General features: G+C 43.9%; 1 protein-coding gene across 1 annotated transcript in view; it reads right to left on the bottom strand.

Moving 5' to 3' along the window:
• The window catches only part of Atg10 (autophagy related 10), a 250,450-nt gene that overhangs the window by 184,825 nt on the left and 45,945 nt on the right, over positions 1 to 19,680 (bottom strand). The window lies entirely within an intron of this gene.

Raw genomic sequence — 19,680 nt, 5'->3', positions numbered from 1 at the left:
TGAAGTTCTGAGAAAGCCACACGAAAAAGGAGAGTAGAGTGGCAGAGCTATAAAACCAGGAATATCAAGGGGTGCTGTTAACCACAAAGCCATAGGGGGGACCATACAGGCTCTCTCTGTGAACTAGAAGAGGAAGCATGGCCAACACCTGGAGGTCTCTAGACCAGGGAAAGCATGCACGGTTCTCTTCTATTCATCTATGGTGGAATATTTTATTGTGGTCCCTCTAGGGGGAAAATACAGTCACCATAATTTTAAACAGAATTAAGAAGCAGGAATATAGCTCAGTGGTAAACTATTTGTCTAGCACACAGGCCCTAGGTGTGATCCCTAGCACCCCAAAATAAATTGAAAGGTTTTTAAAAAAATTATAGAAAGATAGATTTGATGGCACCTTCAACATGTCTCACAGTACGTTGGGCTGCCAGCCTGCCAGCCCTTATTTGGAAGCTTGCTACTTATGATTCAATTCTGAATGGCTGGATCCAATTTATTCTGGTTGGTTAATAACACTGTCATAGGTTATTGAGTATGCTGAATATCATTCCTGACTTGAAAGTAAACTACCAAATATCTAAAATTATGACTTGTAGTTATTTCATTAATATTAAACATTAGAACAACTGTCAGAATAATTGTTTTAAATTCCATCTATATGTCATCCAACCTGTCCCATCAAAATCACCCTATTTGGTCAACATAAATTCAGGTAAGAGAGCAAAGTGGCACACCTCTTACGACTATGCAATGACTACGTCATCATCACTACTCAGGTTTATCAAACACGCACTCTGCTTTGGAAACAGTAGCCAATTTTCTTTGGACTCCTTGGGGAAAGGAGCGCTTCTTTTGTACTATATCCAAACAGTAGCCGTTGAGCAGTCATCATGTGATTAGCTAGAACCCGAGCATGATGCCGCCAATCACTGAAGAACACCCTTGTAAAGACAGGCCCATGTAAAAGCCCGACGTGCCTCAGCCTGCCTAGCCCAGTAGACAGTGTTGCACTCACATCTCCCACTTTCAGTAACGTGTTTTGTTCTAATCAACGCTCGCTCCTACTTAGAGTTACCAAGGTTTACAATTTAACTCGAATGGCTATGTCAACTAGTATTAAACATCCGTTTGTTTTAGTCCTCCCAGTAAATTATAACAAACTCAGAACGAGTTGTTAGGGGGAAGCCATTTTCCTAAGTGCAGAATCCATACTACCATCCCACATAAAATCCCACCTAGACGGCCTGAATAAAAGGCCAGCTCATCATGAGGTGATGAAAGAATAAGGGACCCACACATCTTAGCCACTTGCACCCTCTCTTTTAGAGATAGGAGGATGAAGGGATGAAACATTTTCAAGAAACTTGTTTTTCAACTAATTAAGGGCAGAGCTGAAATTAGAAAGCGGGTCACTGGACTTGCTTTTTTTCTTTTAAGAACACAAAGCAAAATCTGTCAGAGATGCAGACTTTATGAGACATAGGCTAGTGTTTGCACTGGTGGGCTCCAGCCAGCTATGAGTGTTCCAGGGATAAGCAGAGTTGCCATCCCATGAGCACTACACAAGCAGTCTTCAGCTAAGCCTCAGGCCCCTGAGCACGTATTATCAGATCCCATGTGAGTGCTGCCCATATCTGGAGGCACTGGGACAGCGCCAGTCAAAGCCTTCACTCACGGGACTACACATTGATTGGACTGCTATTAATTCTCAACCCTAGCTGCGCAGGAGACTCTGTCCCAGCCAGTGTTCTAAGTGCTGTCGCTGGGGTCTCATCTTAGTCTAAGTAAGGCAGAGCCTGCACCCCAACAGCTTCTATTGCAGTCCCAGGGCTGGGAAGCCCCTGAGCATCAGCTTCTATTGCAGTGCCAGGGCCGGGAAGCCCCTGAGCACCTGATGAACTCAGAGCATCAGGGAAGTAATCCATAGCTGTCTAGGAAGAAAGGCCACAAGACCTTGATGAAGACCTTAGCTGAGCTGAACTCAGCTCCACCTCTGCTCACTGTGTGAAGGGCTCACCAAGCTGAGACAGTAACTCTAGACCCTGCTTCCCACGTACCCAGCCCTGACCTAGTCCTCTGTAGTCACCATCAATCGAATCACATAAAACTGTCCTAAGTACAATTGGTTACCAAGATCTTTTGCTACCCATCTGCCGTAAAGCAGTTGCTGTACCTCACTGTCACTGCAGAAGAGAAACTAACAGAAAAGTCCAGATGCAATAACTCAAACACCACAAATCAAAACCCCAAATACTTCTTCCTAGCCAAACTTTGTCACTTATCCAAACAGAATGCGCATCACTAATTTATAATAAAACCTCACAAATGTGCAAGATCAAAACAGAAGTAAATATGTCTTCGAAAAATGATAAAAGGCTGGGGTGTAGCTCAGCTGTTAGAGGGCTAGTCTAGCATACACAACACCCTAGGCTCCTCCTCAGCGCTGCACATAGTTATAATCACATATAAACACAGGAAGACCAGAAGTCCAGGGTCATCCTCAGTGCAATGGTTGGTGTGAGATCAGCCTGAGCTACAAGAGACCGTGTGTGTGTGCGTGTGCGTGTGTGTGTGTGTGTGTGTGTGTGTGTGTGTGTGCGCGTGCAGAGATGGCTCAGTGATTCAGAGCACTTTGTGCTCTATCAGAAAACCGGACTTTAGATCCTAGCCCCCAGATTGAACTGTACATGTATATGTGCAACCCAGCAGTTCAATTTGGAGCAGGCAGCTCACCAATACAACATGGGATCCAAGATCCCTTTCTGGCCGCCATGGGCCCCCACACACATGTGAACATTTACACATATACCACATGCATGATCTTTAAAAAAAGAAAAAGTATGCTGTAAAGAAAAAAAAATCAAAGGACAAATATAAAAATGCAAAAATTTCAAGTTTTGTCATAGAAAACCACTAATCTCCTCAAGATATAAGCAGCTTTAAATTCCTCAAAATGCAAAGAGTTCCAACAAATCAATAGAAAACACTAACAGCACAAGGAAAATGAACAAAGGACAGGTAGGAATGTAGGTAGACAGACAAAGAGATGATTGATAGATCACCAAAAAGGAGATATATGTGGATAAAAAGACGTTCAGCATTACCCATAAGGAAAATCAAATTAAAAATGATGTGACAACTTTTTTGGCCTATCTGATTAGCAAAGTTCAAAAACCTATGATGTGTAACACATGCAGATGAAAATGTGGGTGAAACAGGCAGAGACTCCCCCACACACTGCCAGAAGCAAGAGAAATTTAAATCAGTATTATATCCCTAAAAAGCAAGTTGGCAAAACCTGAAATATATTGCTGAGTATGGTAGTGCACGCCCATAAATGTCACACAAGAGGCAGAGGCAGGCAGATCTCTTTGAGTTCAAAATCAGTCTGGTCTACAGAGTAAATTCCAGGGCAGTGAGAAGTCCATAGTGAGATTCTGTCTCAAAACTTAAAAAAGAGAAGAAGGGGGCAGGGGAGGCGGATTACATACACTGGAGTCAGAAATGCTACCTCCAGGAACTTATCTTAGATACAGTCCCATCCGTAGAAGGTGAAATTCATATGATGCCCTCATTATAAAGCTTTGTTTTAATGGCATAAGATCTAAAAAATACTTGAATAATCATAAATGAGAGTCAGGAATATAAATTATTACATATTCAAATAATTAAATTCTACACAACTTAAAAAACACTTGATGATAGTCTAGGCATGTTGCATTGAACATTATCCAAGATAGAGTCTTAGATTTTCTTCAAGGATTCATTACATAGAGTGTCTATGCTATGTGTGCCTGGGATAGTCACATAGGAAAAAAGACTCCTGAAAGCCTGGTCTCACGGCTAATCTCTGAAGTGACAAGAGAGCATTGAGAGACCCATTTTACATTTTTTAAATGTATAAACCTCTATGCCTTTGTACAAATGATGCTTGCTTCAATCAAAGAGCTGGCTGTCTTTTGCACATCTGCTTCTAGGCCGTGCATCCCTTCCATACAGCCAAATGTTCAAACTTTTGGAGAGAAAACATCCTGTGGGTTCTGTAGAGTCCCAGAGAGACTGGCAAGTTTTATGGTGTAGAGCTTGACTGCATTTTGGATGGAGATCTAAGAGTTTCAAGTCCAAGAGAACACGTTTCGATTTGCTTTCTTACAAGCTGCCATAGGGCTATGCCACCCACCCAGAGAGCTAGGATATGCCTGCTACAATCCAGCCACACAAATAATTATGGGGCTTCTCTTGCTGAATTTTAGTAAGCTTTTACAAATTGTCTCTTTTTTAAAAAGCCTTTATTAAAAAAAAAAAAAGAAAAAAAAAGGTTATCTAAAAAGCCCCAGGCCTGCTTTGGAATAAGGCAGGGCACTGGAATTTAATACAACCGTCCAGGATGACCGCTGTAGACAGGGCCTGGCAAGGCCAAGGGAGGAAGACAACTCAAGTTTCTAGGTCACGCCTGGTGATGAATAAGGTCTCCAAGGCTAGTGGAGGCCTGGGGGACAAGCCAGACTTGGGCCAGGTCCTTGAAGATGAGACTAAAATCATCAATAGCTCCCTAAGCTGATCTAAGCTGACCTAAGCTGTCCCTAAGAGGAACAAGAAGGAAAATTCCCATTGAAAACAAGGCTACTCTGAGGCCAGCCTGTTCCAGGGCATCTAGGCTACACAGAGAAGCCCTGTCTTGACAACGCAAACAAACAACACAGGAAAGCAAGGCTAGACAGACCAGACACTAAGTTACATACACATCTGTTCATTTCTACAGACCAGGTTTGAGAGCCCCGGAAGTGACTGTTGGAGACATGCCTTTATGTTGAATATGTTAAGTGCTTTATCCCACATGTGTCCCACCTAACAGCCCTGGCCTCTGTTTCTGATACCTCTGGACATATTAAATACAAAGGTGAGTTAGTGTAGCATGACCAGATCCAGACAAAGTAACTCACCGGGTAACTACTAGCTTCTGGCTCACTTTGATAAAACTCAAGAAAGCAAAAACACTGGGCCCGGGAGTGGTGGCACACACCTTTAATCCCAGCACTCAGAGGCAGGGACAGGTGGATTGTTGGGAGTTCGAGGCCAGCCTGGTCTACAAAGTGAGTCTAGCACAGCGAAAGCTACACAGAGAAACCCTGTCTCAAAAACAAAAACAAAAAATTTTTAAAAATACAAAAGTGGAAAAAATGGGGATATAATATACTTAATTTTTTTGAGGAAGACTGTGTATGTCTGAGAAAGTCGGATATATAACCCAGTCACAGAGTATTCTGAGGAGTATTAATCATGACTTGTTGGTGTATCAGGGCAGAGGGCTGAACACATACCCTCAGGTATTAAGGTCCACCTGAGGAAGCGAGCCCTGCCCTTCTCTGAGAAGGGTGCACCTGTTTGAGGTGGCGCTCTGGTCACCATCTGTATAATAATACAGCTCTCGACTGCTGTTTTACCTATATGAATTACATTATTTTAGAACCTCTATTCCACTTGTAATCACTAGCTAGAAATTTAACTACATTAGAATATTGTGACCACTGATCCTTAATTAGATGTTCTCTGACTCACCCAGTTTAAGAAACACATTTTTACATTGTTTCATATAATGTGAAACAATGAAAATGTTTAGAATGTTGAGCTGAAGAAGTTACCTCTGCCACACAGTCATAGATACTGAACAGAATCTAAATATTATGAAGCTTTATGATATATGCATAATAATATAATCAATGGGAAGGAATAAGAGGAAAGGGGTTCAAACTGGCAAGAAAAGAAAAAAGAAAGAAAGAAAAAAGCCCACATCTGCTATAGGAGGGGTCAATAGTTCACTGCTCTGGAACGTTGTTGCTTTAAGAGTAACCACAAAAGCAGTTGTTGTGGGGGCTGGAGAGCAGGCTCAGTGGTGAGGAGTGCTTACTGCTGCTGAAGAGGACCCAGGTTCACTCTTCTGCACCCACATAGTGGCCCACAACCACCTATAACATCAGTTCCATGTGATCAGATGCCCACTGGTGACCACTGAGGGCTCTTACATGAACATGGCACACATACATATGCTCAGGCACCCACATACATACCCATAAATTTTTTTTAATATTAAGGACAGTTGCTGTAGGTTGACGTAAAATGTCCTGCATGGGCTTCTGTGTTGGAGCATTTGCTCCTCAGCTGATTCTAGAAGCCTGGAGAATCTTTAGGATGCGGAGCTTCACTGGAGGAAGGGAGTCACTGGGGCCAGCTTAGAGGTGGTACAGAAGCCTCCCTGCCTATGAATGCTCTGCTTTCTGCCTGTTGATGTGATGTGCTGAGCTGGCTCCTCCCCTGCCACTGTGCCTTCCTGACATGAGGAGCCATTCATCTGCTCTCAAGGTGTGAACTAAATAAAGAAAGCCCTTTCACTTCACCTGACTTCTGGGCAGGTGGCTGGTCACCGCAAAGAGGAAAAGGATTAGCACAATCTCATTGGGGGTGGCACTAAGTTGACTACAAGCCCTCAGGACAAAGGAATGCTATATAGCAATTACAAAGAGATCATATGTGTATGTTCACAAGGAAAGAGGTCAAAGACTAGGGTGTGGCTCTGTAGAAGAGCACTTGTCTTCCTGAGGCTTAGTCCTCAGCACCTCATCCTCCCAAAACCCAAAAGCACGAGCAGGCTGTAATCTCATCATGTGGGAAGCTGAGGAAGAAGGACCCTGATTTTGAAGAAAGCCTGGCCTATATATCCATATCAACACACTACCTTAAAAAAAATTCCAAATAGTCAATGGTGTATTGTTACAAGGAAGAAATACATTACATAACAATAATACCATTTATTTAAATATATGTGTTGGGCCAGAGGGAGGGGAAAGAAGATATTTTCACCTTAAATTATATATATATATTTTTTTTTTTTGAAATTTTACAACAATTATATATTTTTCCTTGTAATGTTAAACAAAATAAAGACCCAATGCAAGAAAGAAAAGTAATAGTTTCCATGCATAAACTAAGGGTTTTGTCACCAGGTGTTTAAATTGAGGACAAGACCACTCTAAGATATGGTTGAGGAAAAGAGTTTTATTGTAGAGTGGGGCGGGGAGTACGGCCAGAGACATTTGGGGAGGTCCAGAGTAAAGAACAGAAAATAGTAGACTGGCCATGAGATGGGGATGGGGCGCAGAGCAAGAGAAGACAGAGAAAATGCAGACAAGGGAGACCAAGAGTAAGGGGCCAAGAGAGGAAGACAGAAAAGAGACAGACAGAGACAGAGACAGAGATAGACAGAGACAGGGAGAGAGGCAGAGAGAGAGAGAGCAGAGACAAAATGGCAGGGTTATAAGGGAATGAGGAGATGAGAGAGGGAAGGCCATGAGGTGGAAAAGTTAGGGTGGAGGGCAGGGTGAGAAGAGCTGAGAGGAGCCACAGGTACTTGTGGCACTGAGGAAGCCAGGAAGCCAGCACGCTCTTGGGCATGCCCTAAATGTGCTGTTCTGGGCACCCCAGATACGCATTTGTTCTTTTAAACCTGACACTGCAGGGAGCTGGGCTCTGGACTGGGAGCCAGGAAGCCCACGGTAGCTCCCCATGTGTTCTGTGACCAGTGCGGTTCTGAGATCATGAAACGCTCTGCAAACAAAGCTCGTTTTGTGTTTTGGATTTTTATTCTCTTCCTCTTGTGCACTAACCCCTGTAGGGATAAGCTGTATTAGACAAATCCCTCCTTCTCGGGTTACTGGCTGGTGACAGCACCCTTCACTGTGCCTTTCGAGTAGCATGGTTTGACGCCTACTTAGGGCTTTCCATTTTCAATATTATTCAACACTGAGAGCCCTGCTGAGAACCCCAGCACTGTGTTCATTTAGAGAGAAGCCGGGTGACTGCTTGCTCTCTTTCCTGGCAGGACTCCTGAACTCCCAAGTCCACCTTCTCGTCACCGGCAGTCCTGGCTTTCTGGACAGGCAGGAGAGCCACGCCCTTTCAAGCCCTTCATGCACTTCAGGCAGGTCAAGGCACATCAAGGACTCTGGCGCCAGAGAAAAGAGGGTGGAAGAAAACCAGCCCCGTGTCAGGCAAGAGAAAGAAGGAAGTTATCCAGAGCGCTCCAGTCACAGTCTGGGAGAGCATGCATGTACCTAAGCTGAAGTGCCACACGCTGCTCACTCGTCAAGCTGTTAAGGCATGGCACACAGTGGGCATGCTGATGCTCTTCTCCCTGGACAAAGCCGTGCAGCAACTGTGATGCACACCAGGCCCCACCCTCCTCGCTAACACACACAACTCACACCTCTACAATGCAGGTTCCACAATTAAGCATATTCTTTCCCTTCTTCTTCTTCTTCTTCTTCTTCTTCTTCTTCTTCTTCTTCTTCTTCTTCTTTCTTTTCTTTTTTTAAATAATGTTTTGTTTTCAGGTTTTCCAACTTGCCCATTTTGAGTTTTCAATTTCTAGTTCATAGATGTGGGACCTCTGCGCGTGCCCTCATACTTTTTATTATATTAAGCAATTTTGTTTGGGCTCCCAGAGCATTCCTGCTTATTTGTGCCAGAGGAATGGCCAGTGGTGTTATAACCGACTGGGGCCTGCTGGAGAAAACGAATTTTTTCTCTTTGGTCCTGCTTCCAATTTAAGTTGGTAAAGATTTTACCATATTTTGTCAGTTTCCTCTTGTTGAAATGTTCTCACGGGTTTGGCTTTGCTTTTCCAATCTCAGAGATTTTAAGGAGAAAACAATCGGGCACTGCACATCCCCTTTCTCTACATTTCAAATTACTCGGGATCTGATCCCTTTCCTACACAAGGCATTGACCTTTCAGCAGCTGGCTGTTATGAGGACTCAGACATTAGTTAATTTTATACTTTATTAAGTTGAAAGAAATGATTGTTCTGATGGTAGGAAAGAAAAAAAAACCAGGTTGCCAAGGCGCGCTTCTGGTTGCAAAGTGCTACCCATGGGAAGCAGGAAGAGCAGCGTGCTAAGCTGCAGGACTTTTAAGGAATGAAAGGTTCCTAAGCTCAAACAGCTTAGCTCTTCAGAGAAAGATGTCGCTGTGAGAGGACGATGGGGCAGAGCAGGTAAGAATGTCCTACCTGGGATATGTGCTCAAACACGTGCACCATCAGAAAGAGCCCCGAACAGTCCTGGAGGCTAGGAAGCCAAAAGCAAGGTTAACCTAGCCAGAGCATAGTCTTTCTGGACTCAGTAGAAAACCCTGCCTTGCCCTGCTCTGGATATGCTGTTACCCAACATGCATGTGGCCCACTCCACTCCCTCCCTCCACGTTCACACGGAAGTCTCCCCAGCTGTCTTGTCTTTGTCTGCAAGCGTCCCTCTTCTCACAAGGACATCACCTGTGCCAATCCAGCATGAGTTCCTTTTTATCTTGACCACGTCTACAAACAAAGACTATATTTTCAAGTAAAGTCACTAAGTCCATGCCCATGAACTTAGGTGATGGTGAAGAAATGGGGCAGCAAGGGTACCACTCAACCCTGTGAAGGGGAAGGCAAGCAGAGGGAGAGAACTACTGGCCCCCCTCACCCCTGCACCCAACCTGGGTGTCTTGTTCAGAAAACAGGCCAAATCTTAATGGCTCCAGCCAGAGATTCAGGCCACAGTTTCAGAGATGTTGCTGGAAACCCAAATGATGTTAACCAAAAATAGGGCGGAGGGTACCAGCAGCTACTAAAGGAGACGGCGCTCTAGTGCGAGGGCTGCTTCTTAAACCACGGAGTCTGGATAATGTGAGACTAAAGACTTCACTGGGGCGGTTCTGCAGAGGAGTAGTTAACATCCACTGAGAGAGGAGCGGCTGTGCAGCCAATTCAAATAGTCGTCAGAGAGGAGGGACAGCGGGAAAAACAGGACGGAGAGGAGGCTGAGATCGGCTGTCTTTTTTTTTTTTAAATGAGTCACAGTCTCTGCCCTCCGAGTCACTTCCACTCCAAGCCTGTGCATGTCTGAAGCTCCTGCCCCGAATCTCTTCTCCTTCGGTATTAATCGGCGCTCAGAATCAGTGCGTCAGGGAGGCAACCTGGGGCGGTCAGGAGGCCAGGCCAAGCCCAGGCGCCACACAAGCTGCCGCTCAGCCCCTCGCCCACCACAGGCTGTAAGCTGCAACGTCCATGTCCTCACCTCACGGCCTACTCGTGCCCTCCTACTACTGGGCTGCACCTCTGAGGGCTGTACACAGACCAAATCAACTATTTAGTAATGTCTTTCCCGAAAATGTCTACTTATTTAAAATTCACGTAAATGGAAGAATGCGCTGGCACCATACAAAACAATCATCTGTTTCTTCAGTTTAGAAAACCATGTTGAAATGAGACACTAGATTTATCCTCCCATGATCAATAACTAAAACTCTAACTAAAGATAGGTATGAACACAGATAGTGCAGGCCAGTGATCTCTGGGAGAAAATCAATAAGCAAGGGCACCCAGGAAGCTCTCAGCCCACAGAAGGCTTTATACTCAGCACAGAGTCGGCAAAGGCAAACGGAGCCCTAGACTCATCGGATCTGAAGAGCCAGGGTTCAGATTTGAGGAAACAGAGAGCAGACTGCGGGCAGAACACAAGACAGCCACTCAGAACTGTGGAAACTGCCAGAAGAACAGTGTGTATCTGACTTAGTAGTGTTCTGCACATGCATGTGGGTAAGCTACTGGGGCTGGGAACCGCATCGAGATGAAGCAACCAATATAATCCTCAAAGCCCACACAGGGCCAGGAGTCTTTCGAACACCCCGCTGCCAGGGCAGAAAGCCGTCCCAACACGCACTGCGGTGAACGGCATTCTGAGCATACCTCAGCGGTGGTCCAAATGAGACCTAATCTAAAGGCTGGTTGAGACCTGCCACGCTCTATCTTAAAAAACAGTGCCTGAAAGAATCGAACCGATTGGCAGGGGAAAGCTGGAACCAGGAAAAAAAGGGCGAAGTCGGTCGGTCAACAGGCAGAGTTTTAGTCAGGCGGGAATAATTGCTGCTACCTTGCGCAACATGGTGACTGTAAAGTAAACCACACTGCAGACTTCAGCATGGCCAAAGGGGGGTTGCAAATGCTCTCCCCACGAAGACCTGATAAGAGCCTGAAGCGATGGATATGTTAATTACCCGAATCCAACCATTACACAATTCAGACATGGACTGTGCCTTCCAAATATGAGCACACTACACTCTAAGCATAAAACTAAACAACTTCTCTAAAGAAACAAACAAACTAACTCCTGGAATCCACACTGCATTTTTTGGAAAGGGAGTAGGGGGAGGAGGAGATAAACAATGTTTGGGATCCAATAAAAAATGACCAGGCATGGCCAGAAGACAAAAAAAAAAAAAAAAAAATCTGACTGAAACCATAAGAAAAAAAAATGAGTCAACAAAAAGTAACAGAAATATATATAGTTGGTGGAATAAAGGACAATGACATGAAAACAGCTACCAGGAGTATACTGTTTCCACCAAGTAAGAGAAAACATGAGAAAAATGAACAGAAATGAAAAATATACAAAATGGCTCAAAGGACTGGGAGCTACCTAAACCAATAAGCAAGTATGAGGCCTGAGTGTGGATTCCAAGTCAGGCGCAGCTGCGTGAGTCTGCAGCCCCAGCCTGGAGGGGACTAAGCCAGGAGGAGAGGATCCTCAGTGCTCACTCCACACAGTGAATTTGGGAAAACTGCAAGCTCCAGGTTCAATCAGAGGCCCTGTCTCAAGGGTCAAAGGCAGAGAGCCAATGCTTTCCTGTGACCTCTGCCTGCATGTACACACAGACACACACACAGAGACATAGGCACACACACACAGACACAGATGCACACACACACACAGACACAGATGCACACAGACACAGGCACACATAGATACACACAGAGACACAGACACACACACACACAGAGACACACATACACAGACACACACACAGAGACATGCAGAGACACACAAAGACACAGATGCACACAGACACAGACACAGGCACACACACAGACACACACATACACACATACACAGACACAGATGCACACACATACATGCATAAAAGAGCTTATTTTTTAACCCTGAGTTAAACTCCGAAAGATTAAAAAAAAATTAAGTGTCTGAGCTGAGAGCCACATTAGATAAGATCAACAGCTCACTTAAACTCCAGGAGCAAATCTTACTAAACCTTAAGACTCAGCAACAGAAACTAACGAGTGTAATGCAGAGAAATACTGAGAAAGTAAAGTTCTGTGAGCCAGGGGCATTGAGAACAGCCATATGGAATCATAAATATCATTTTGTATTTTGTCCAATTTTGAGCCATTTAAAGGTTTGGAGAGCCAATTAACCTAAGAGCAACTGAATTTTATTTTTATGTTTCTAGTTAATAAGAAGCGTGTTTAACTTGCCATGACTGGACCTAGTTTTGTACTTCTCACTCATTATAAGGGTCTTCCGTATAGTCAGTTACTCTAAGTCTCTCAACTTGGAAATATTTGCTACCCCGTGTCTGTTTGAACAAGAGGCTGAGTATATGGCAAATATCCTCAAAGCACAGCTCCCTTCTATGTGACCCAAACCCATCTGTATGTCCAGAAGCACTTGCTGCCTGCCCACTAAGCCCCGTGACCCAGCAAAGCCATGGTGGCCAGATGCAGAAGATCTCTGCCCTGACTTGCTAACATCTTTATAGAAAGATAGTAACTTATACTGGAAGCAACAGAAGACATAAAACAAATCAGAGAACGATATATATGTGAAGTCTTACATTCTTATTATGCCATATTGATAAGAGCACTCAAGTCTAAATAGAAATAATGGTGGCTAGAAAGGTACAGAGAGAACGGTCTCAGACACTGAGGAGATGGCACCTCTGGAAAGTACAGACATGTGAATAACAGAGACCAAAGTGAAGCAAACATAGAAGCAAAACGGTGACTAAGGAAAAAGAATCCAGGGCAGACAAGAGCCAGTGCAAAGGTCCTGTGGCCAGAGGGGGCGACACACGCACTGTCAGACAGACACGAGCCAGTGCAAAGGTCCTGTGGCCAGAGGGGGCGACACATGCACTGTCAGACAAACACGAGCCAGTGCAAAGGTCCTGTGGCCAGAGGGGGCAACACATGCACCATCAGACAGACAAGAGCTAGTGCAAAGGTCCTGTGGCCAGAGGGGGCAACACACACAGCGTCAGACAGATAAGAGCCAATGTAAAGGTCCTGTGGCCAGAGGGGCGACACATGCAGCGTCAGACAGACAAGAGCCAATGTAAAGGTCCTGTGGCCAGAGGGGCGACACACGCAGCGTCAGACAGACAAGAGCCAGTACAAAGGTCCTGTGGCCAGAGGGGGTGGCACACGCAGCGTCAGACCACACATGGATTTATGGGTCATGACAAGGAGTTTAGATTATTCCCATTTCATTCGAAATGCTAATTGTGAAATTATTCTGAACTCAAACCATTGGGTCACAAAGTACCATCTCTTCTTCAACAAATAAAACTTAAGTAGAAAAAAAAAATCTATACTTTAATTACACAAAGACAAAACTCATTAAAGTGTAGTGTATTTTCTTCCAGTGTGCCTTTAATGAGATTTGTTTAAATTAGCTTTTAAATTAAAGCTACTTCCTTCCTATAAGAATATTATATCACAGAAATGAGTCCTCCATCACAAATGCTACAGTGCAGTTAGGAGAGGGAAGCCTGGCCTTCCAGTGCACAGCAGAGTGATAACAGTTGGCAACAGTGTGTTTTATATCTGACGTCTAAAGGAAGACCTAAGCATTTGTGCCACAGAGGAAGGGTAACTGTCGGAGGCACCAGGTCTGGCAGCTACTCCGATCATCACTACGGAGCATCTACGCACACTGACACATCACAGCACGCCCCAGAAGTCTGCTCAAGTACATGTCAACTGAAAGCATTTAAGGTCATCGTGAGATTTTCTACATCGCAGACAGCAGCTGTATACAACTCTGCATGGGTCGCTCTGGAAGTTCACAGTGAGTACGGATTGTTCACAAACTGTATCCTTGTGAGTAAGAAAGAAATGGATGGTTTTAATGTTTCTGACATGCACTGCTAAGATCTTTTCAAATTCCTCCTTTCAACTCTACCAGCCCTGCGTGAGAAGGCCTGCTCTGCTGCTCTTGGGCGTGACGACTTTCCTTATTCTGTTTTATAAATCTGGAGTTTTCTTACTCTTGTTAGCTTGGGTGAAAAGCTGCCCTTTAGTGCTGCCATTGCTTCCCATGTCTCACAGCCCTCGCCAGCTGTGTGAGCTGTGTAGCCTGCTGAAGAACCACAGGAAAAGAACCAGGCTCCGTGGAGTACTCTCACTCACACTTTAGGCATGTCCAGCCCAGCATCCGGCATGGTAGTCAAGCTATCTTGGCCCTTCCAAACCCACCTAGCTGTAGGCAAGTGATTTTAGGCGATACCCCAAGAAATGGAAAAATCACCAACAAGGCTCTGCCTGAAGTCCTGAGCCCCCAAATCCCCAGCCCCGACAAGACACACCTGGAACATACTAGGAACTGTCTGCTTACGTGATAGACTTATGCTCATTCAACTATTGGGGCGCTAATGCTATCAGGATGTATTCAAGTATCTCTGAAGATGCTAATCTTTATCTGTCAATACTATCACACAGATTTGCATTTTAATTTTCATTCTATACCAATCATAAATATTTTAAATGTTTTTACCATTTTACTTCAAAGTTTAAGGAAATTTTCTCTCCTAAAACAGTGGCTCACACCTGTAGTCGGCCATGTGGGAGGCTGAGAGAAGACTTCATGAGTTTGTAAGTTTATAAGGATACATGGTGAGTTTCAGACCAACCTGAACTACAGAATGATACCTCACCTTTAAAAAAGAGAGAAATTGATTATTTGTTACTTTTTTTTGTGTGTTTGTTTTTGTTTTTGTTTTTCAAGACTATGTAGCCTTTGCTGTCCTAGATTCCCTTTGTAGACCAGGCTGGCCTGGAACTCATAGTGATCCACCTGCCTCTGCCTCCCTGAGTGCTGGGATTAAAGGCGTGCACCACTGTGCCTAGCTTTTATCTTTTCTTAAAGCATTTCTCTTACAGTTCATTAGTGGCCCCCACTGTGTGCCCTGTACCCTGTCCTTACAGGGCAGCTCTTTAGAAGAATCTTATCTCAGCGGCCCAGCAGCATGCCCCAGTGTGGCCAGCTTCATCAGGAGTGACATCACCATCTACACGCCATCCCGAGTGGTGGGTAGGAAACACTGTGAGGCTACCCTGGACCAGCGAGTGAAGGAACTCATAAGTAAGCGCTTCTCGCTTCAGTCCAGGGACAGACTGCTTTATTTAACAGCTGTTTGCAGACTCTGGGACAATGCCGAGCCAGGCATGAGGAGAAACACAACAGACCCTCCTTGGAGGGGCTTTCCCACTTCTCCGCTCCACTACTTCCCTGCCACGCAGCTGTGCATAAGAAGCAGCTTTGCTCCCTAAGATTGTTCTCAAAACACCTGCATATAAATCTCTACCCTGACCTTAATGGCAACACAGGCTAAGACGATTCCTATCCTGGGAAGAAACCTGTTCTGGCTTAGGTTGGTCTGGCTGTTTATTTGGCAGCCAAAAGAAATGTTTACTATATAAGTAAACACTAAAAAGGAAAGGTGAAAATCGCATTCATGAACGATAGAAAGGTAGCATAAGATAAGACAAATGAACTAACAAAAGTAAATAAGAAAAGTGAGTTAAATAACACCTAGTTTAATCCAGAAACATGTACGTGTATTGCGCATCACATCCCCACCAAGGAAGTTTCGTACAGAAACACTAGGATGGTTCTACCTCAGAAATCACTTGCAAGGCTGGAAATTGGGCTTGCGGCTGCACACTTGCTAGACTAGTACTCTGCCACTGAGCTACACCAAGGCTCTGGGTAAAAACTATTGATGTTACAATAATGCTAACAAATTGAAGGGGGAAATTTACCATAATTATCTTGACATACATTAGAGAACAGTCAACAGAAATCAATCAGCACTTGGGCCCAGTGATTTTTTTAAAGCTCTTAAGAAAATTAAAAATACAAATTCTAAGTTGATAAAGAAAAACTAAAAAAAAAAATATATATATATATAGCAATGTAACTCAGTGGGTAAAGATGCTTGCTGCTAGTGCCGATGGCCTGCATACCTGCATGTTAGAAGGAGAGACCGAACCCCAGCAAAGTGTCCTCTGACCTTCACACATGTACTATGGCACATGTGTGCACACACACACATACTCACAATTAATTACTTAATTAACCAAATACCAAAACAAAATGTCCAAAATAAATTATCTGAAAAAAATAACAGACTTTAATCGAAAAAGAGTAATGATTGGTAGGATAATCACAGATAAAAATCAATTACAGAATATTATTAAAACTAACCTTACTGTGACAGATTAGTTCAGGACACTAGAATACAGAGTGAAGGAATGAACCTCTTTATGTATGAGAATTAGCATCTGCTGAGGGAGGACGTGGGATCGTATACAGAAGAATGCATGAGCCAAACAACCGACCTGAGCCAACCCAGTGAGCACAAAGTAAGTAAATCACATATTTATACACAGCAAGTTCTAACCAGATCAGTGCCCTGCATACAGCAAATAAGACATAAGACATAAATGTCTAGAGCAAAACACAAGAGAATGCTGCTTGCCTGGCTTACAAGTGAAGGAATCCCTGATCAAAACATCCGCTCAAAAACAGAAACTAAAAGAGCTGCCAAGTCATTAAAAATTTAAAACTTGTATATGAAAAGAATACTATTTACAAAGTTAAGAGAGAATGAGAGATGGGAAAATATTTTCAGTAAACAGAAAATATGCATAATTACAATGATATTATACGCTGTTCTTACAAGTCAGTATTTAAAAGATTGCTGGTCCACCATTAGGTAAAGTGCATAAATAAGATGCCCCTAAGAGAAACACTCACAACCAATAAGTGTATAAAGATGTGCTCGATACCAGAGTGATGAAGACAATGCATAATCTAAAAAGAATTTTTCTTTTTTTTATTTGACATTTTCATTTATTTTTTGGGTCACTTTATATCCTGGTGGTAGCCCCATCGCTCCTCACCTCCCAGTCCCACCCTCCCTCCCTCTCTCCCACTCCCCCTCCCCTCCCCACTCACCCCGGCTCATTAAAGCCACATCAGGACTGAGCACAAACCCTGTGGTCTGGCAAGGTTGCCCTGCCAGGGTGAAGTGATCAAAAGGCAGGCAACAGAGTCCATGCCAGAGGCAGCCCCACTCCCCTCACTAGAGCACCCCATGAAGTCTGAGCTAAGATCAGGGGTATCCAGTCTTATAGAGCATATGAGAAGTGTAGATGTGGGGGTTTGTTTTGGTTTGTTTGTTTGTTTGTTTGTTTTTGGAATATAAATAGACACAGCATATTAAGTGGAAAGTTTCCATTATTGAGCACCTGCTTTATATGTGGCCTATTTTTATCACATGCAAGGAACACAACAGTCAACAAAAAACAGCCAAGAGCTCTCACTTGTCCTGGCAGAGCTTACATTCTGGAGTTGTGGGGCACAGGTAAGAAAGAGCTGCATGGTGGTGTTAAAAACAATGCAAGTAATAAGTCAAGGTGGGGAAAACCCACAAGCAGTGAAGCTGGGGCAGGGTCGGAGTGCTGTTTTCCATAGGCGAGCAGGGGGACCTCATGGAGAAGATGGCATTTGAGCAAAGGTCTGAAGGAAGTAAGGGAACATCATACAGTTAAGCGGGGAACACTTGACACCAGAGCTGCTAAACTTTCCCACTCACGACCTCCTTCATCTGAGTTTTCTTTTTTTACAATTATTTATTATGTATACAGTGTTCTGCCTGCATGTACACCTGCAGACCAGTAGAAAGCACCAGATCTCATTATAGATGGTAGGGAGCCTCCATGTGGTTGCTGGGAATTGAACTGGGGACCTTTGGAAGAGCACACAGTGCTCTTAATCTCTGAGCCATCTCTCCAGCCCCCTCATCAAATATTTCTTGATAATAAACCATAAAGAAACTTATTTTAAACCAATTCTCTGGTAGACATCTAATTTTACTATTTATTGAAGTTGAAAGGAATTTTGCATAAGATGCGTGTGCTTGGTGTCCTCACATGAAGAAGTCATTCTTGGCTAAGTATCTACTAAGGCACATGGGAGAGTTTGAGGGAAGAAAGAGAAGGGAGAGATGATGTGACTAAACCATATCTCAAAAATAAGAGAATAAAAATGAAAGGAACTATTAGTTACATTTTTAAGGGTTTTCTGTTTTGTTTTGAGACAGGGTCTCTCTACAAAGCCCAGGCTGTCCTGAAAGTCACTATGGAGACCAGGCTGACCTCAAACTCACAGAGATCTACTTGCCTCTGCCTCTCAAGTGCTGGAATTAAAGATTTGCCCCATGCCTGTCACTTTATTTTTATTTTTACCTTAGCTTGTATTTACTGTGCTATATGAAGGGGGCATGTACATCAGGCACGTCACAGAACACATGTGGAGGTCAGAGGTCATCTGGATGGACTCAGTCCGCTCCTCTCACCTTCACATGGGTTCTGGAGAGCAAGCTCAGGTCTCCGGCTTGTACATGAAGAGCTTCAGCCACTGACCCATCGCAGCAGGCTCTGCTGCTTTCCCAAAGCAACTTAAGAAAAGGTTTACTCTGAATCGCAGTTTGGGGGGTCAACGCTTCATGGGAGGAAAGGCGTGCCAGGCACAGCAGCCCCACTTGTGGAAACAGAAACTAAAGACAGCTGTTCCAACTGTATCCACAGCCAAGAAGCCAAGAGGGATGGGTGTTGGTGCTTGACTGGCTTTCTTCCTTCCCCTTCCACACGAGCTGGGACCCATGGGGGAATGTTCCAGACTCAGGATGGGTCTTCTCTACTCAGGAAAGCCTCTCTAGAAACACCCTCACAGATATATGCCCAGGGGTGTGTTTCCTAAGTAAATCTAAGTCTAAGTTGACAAGGAAGATCAGTCACCACAAGGAAGACCCATTTAAGGCCTTGGAAGCAACAAAGTCACTGGAAAGCCTTCCAAAAATGGTATCCCATGATCTCACATTGGAAGTCTCAGTCTTGCTACTGGTTAGAGATGAAATATTTACTACTCATTAATTAGTAAGCTATTATAATAATCAGGTGAAAAAATGATAGAAGTCCAAGTTTAACTGACATGATGCAGGTGAAGAGAAATGACTGAATATAGTTATATTTTAAAGGTAGTTATTGGGGTTAAACGTGGGATTTAAGAAACAGAGAAATGAGGGTTACTCTAGGCTCTTATCCTGCAACTGGAAATTAATATATTCTGATATAAGACATATATGAAAAAAGCAGGCTGGGAAGAGAGGTGAGAAAAATAATTCAAATTCACAATGTCTAATTGGCATTAAATGGAATGTAATTAGGATAATAAACACAAAATCTGAAGTTCAGGGACTAATAGGCATGTACACACAATGGAAACGCATAAATGTAAGGGTGTATGCGATTATGTGTGTGAGGGTGTGTATGTATCAGAGTACTGTATGGTGTGCGTGTGAGTATGCGTGTAGTATGTGTGTGAGGGTGTGTGTGATTGTGTGTGTATATGAGGGTGTGTATGAGTATATATGTGTGAGTGAGTGTATATGCGTGTGGTATGTTTGTGTGTGTAAAGGTGTGTGTGAGTATGTGTGTGAGGGTGTGTATGT

This window comes from Acomys russatus, chromosome 30 (assembly GCF_903995435.1).
Source record: "Acomys russatus chromosome 30, mAcoRus1.1, whole genome shotgun sequence".
Classification (NCBI taxonomy): domain Eukaryota; kingdom Metazoa; phylum Chordata; class Mammalia; order Rodentia; family Muridae; genus Acomys; species Acomys russatus.
This window is presented reverse-complemented; position numbering and strand designations above follow the sequence as displayed.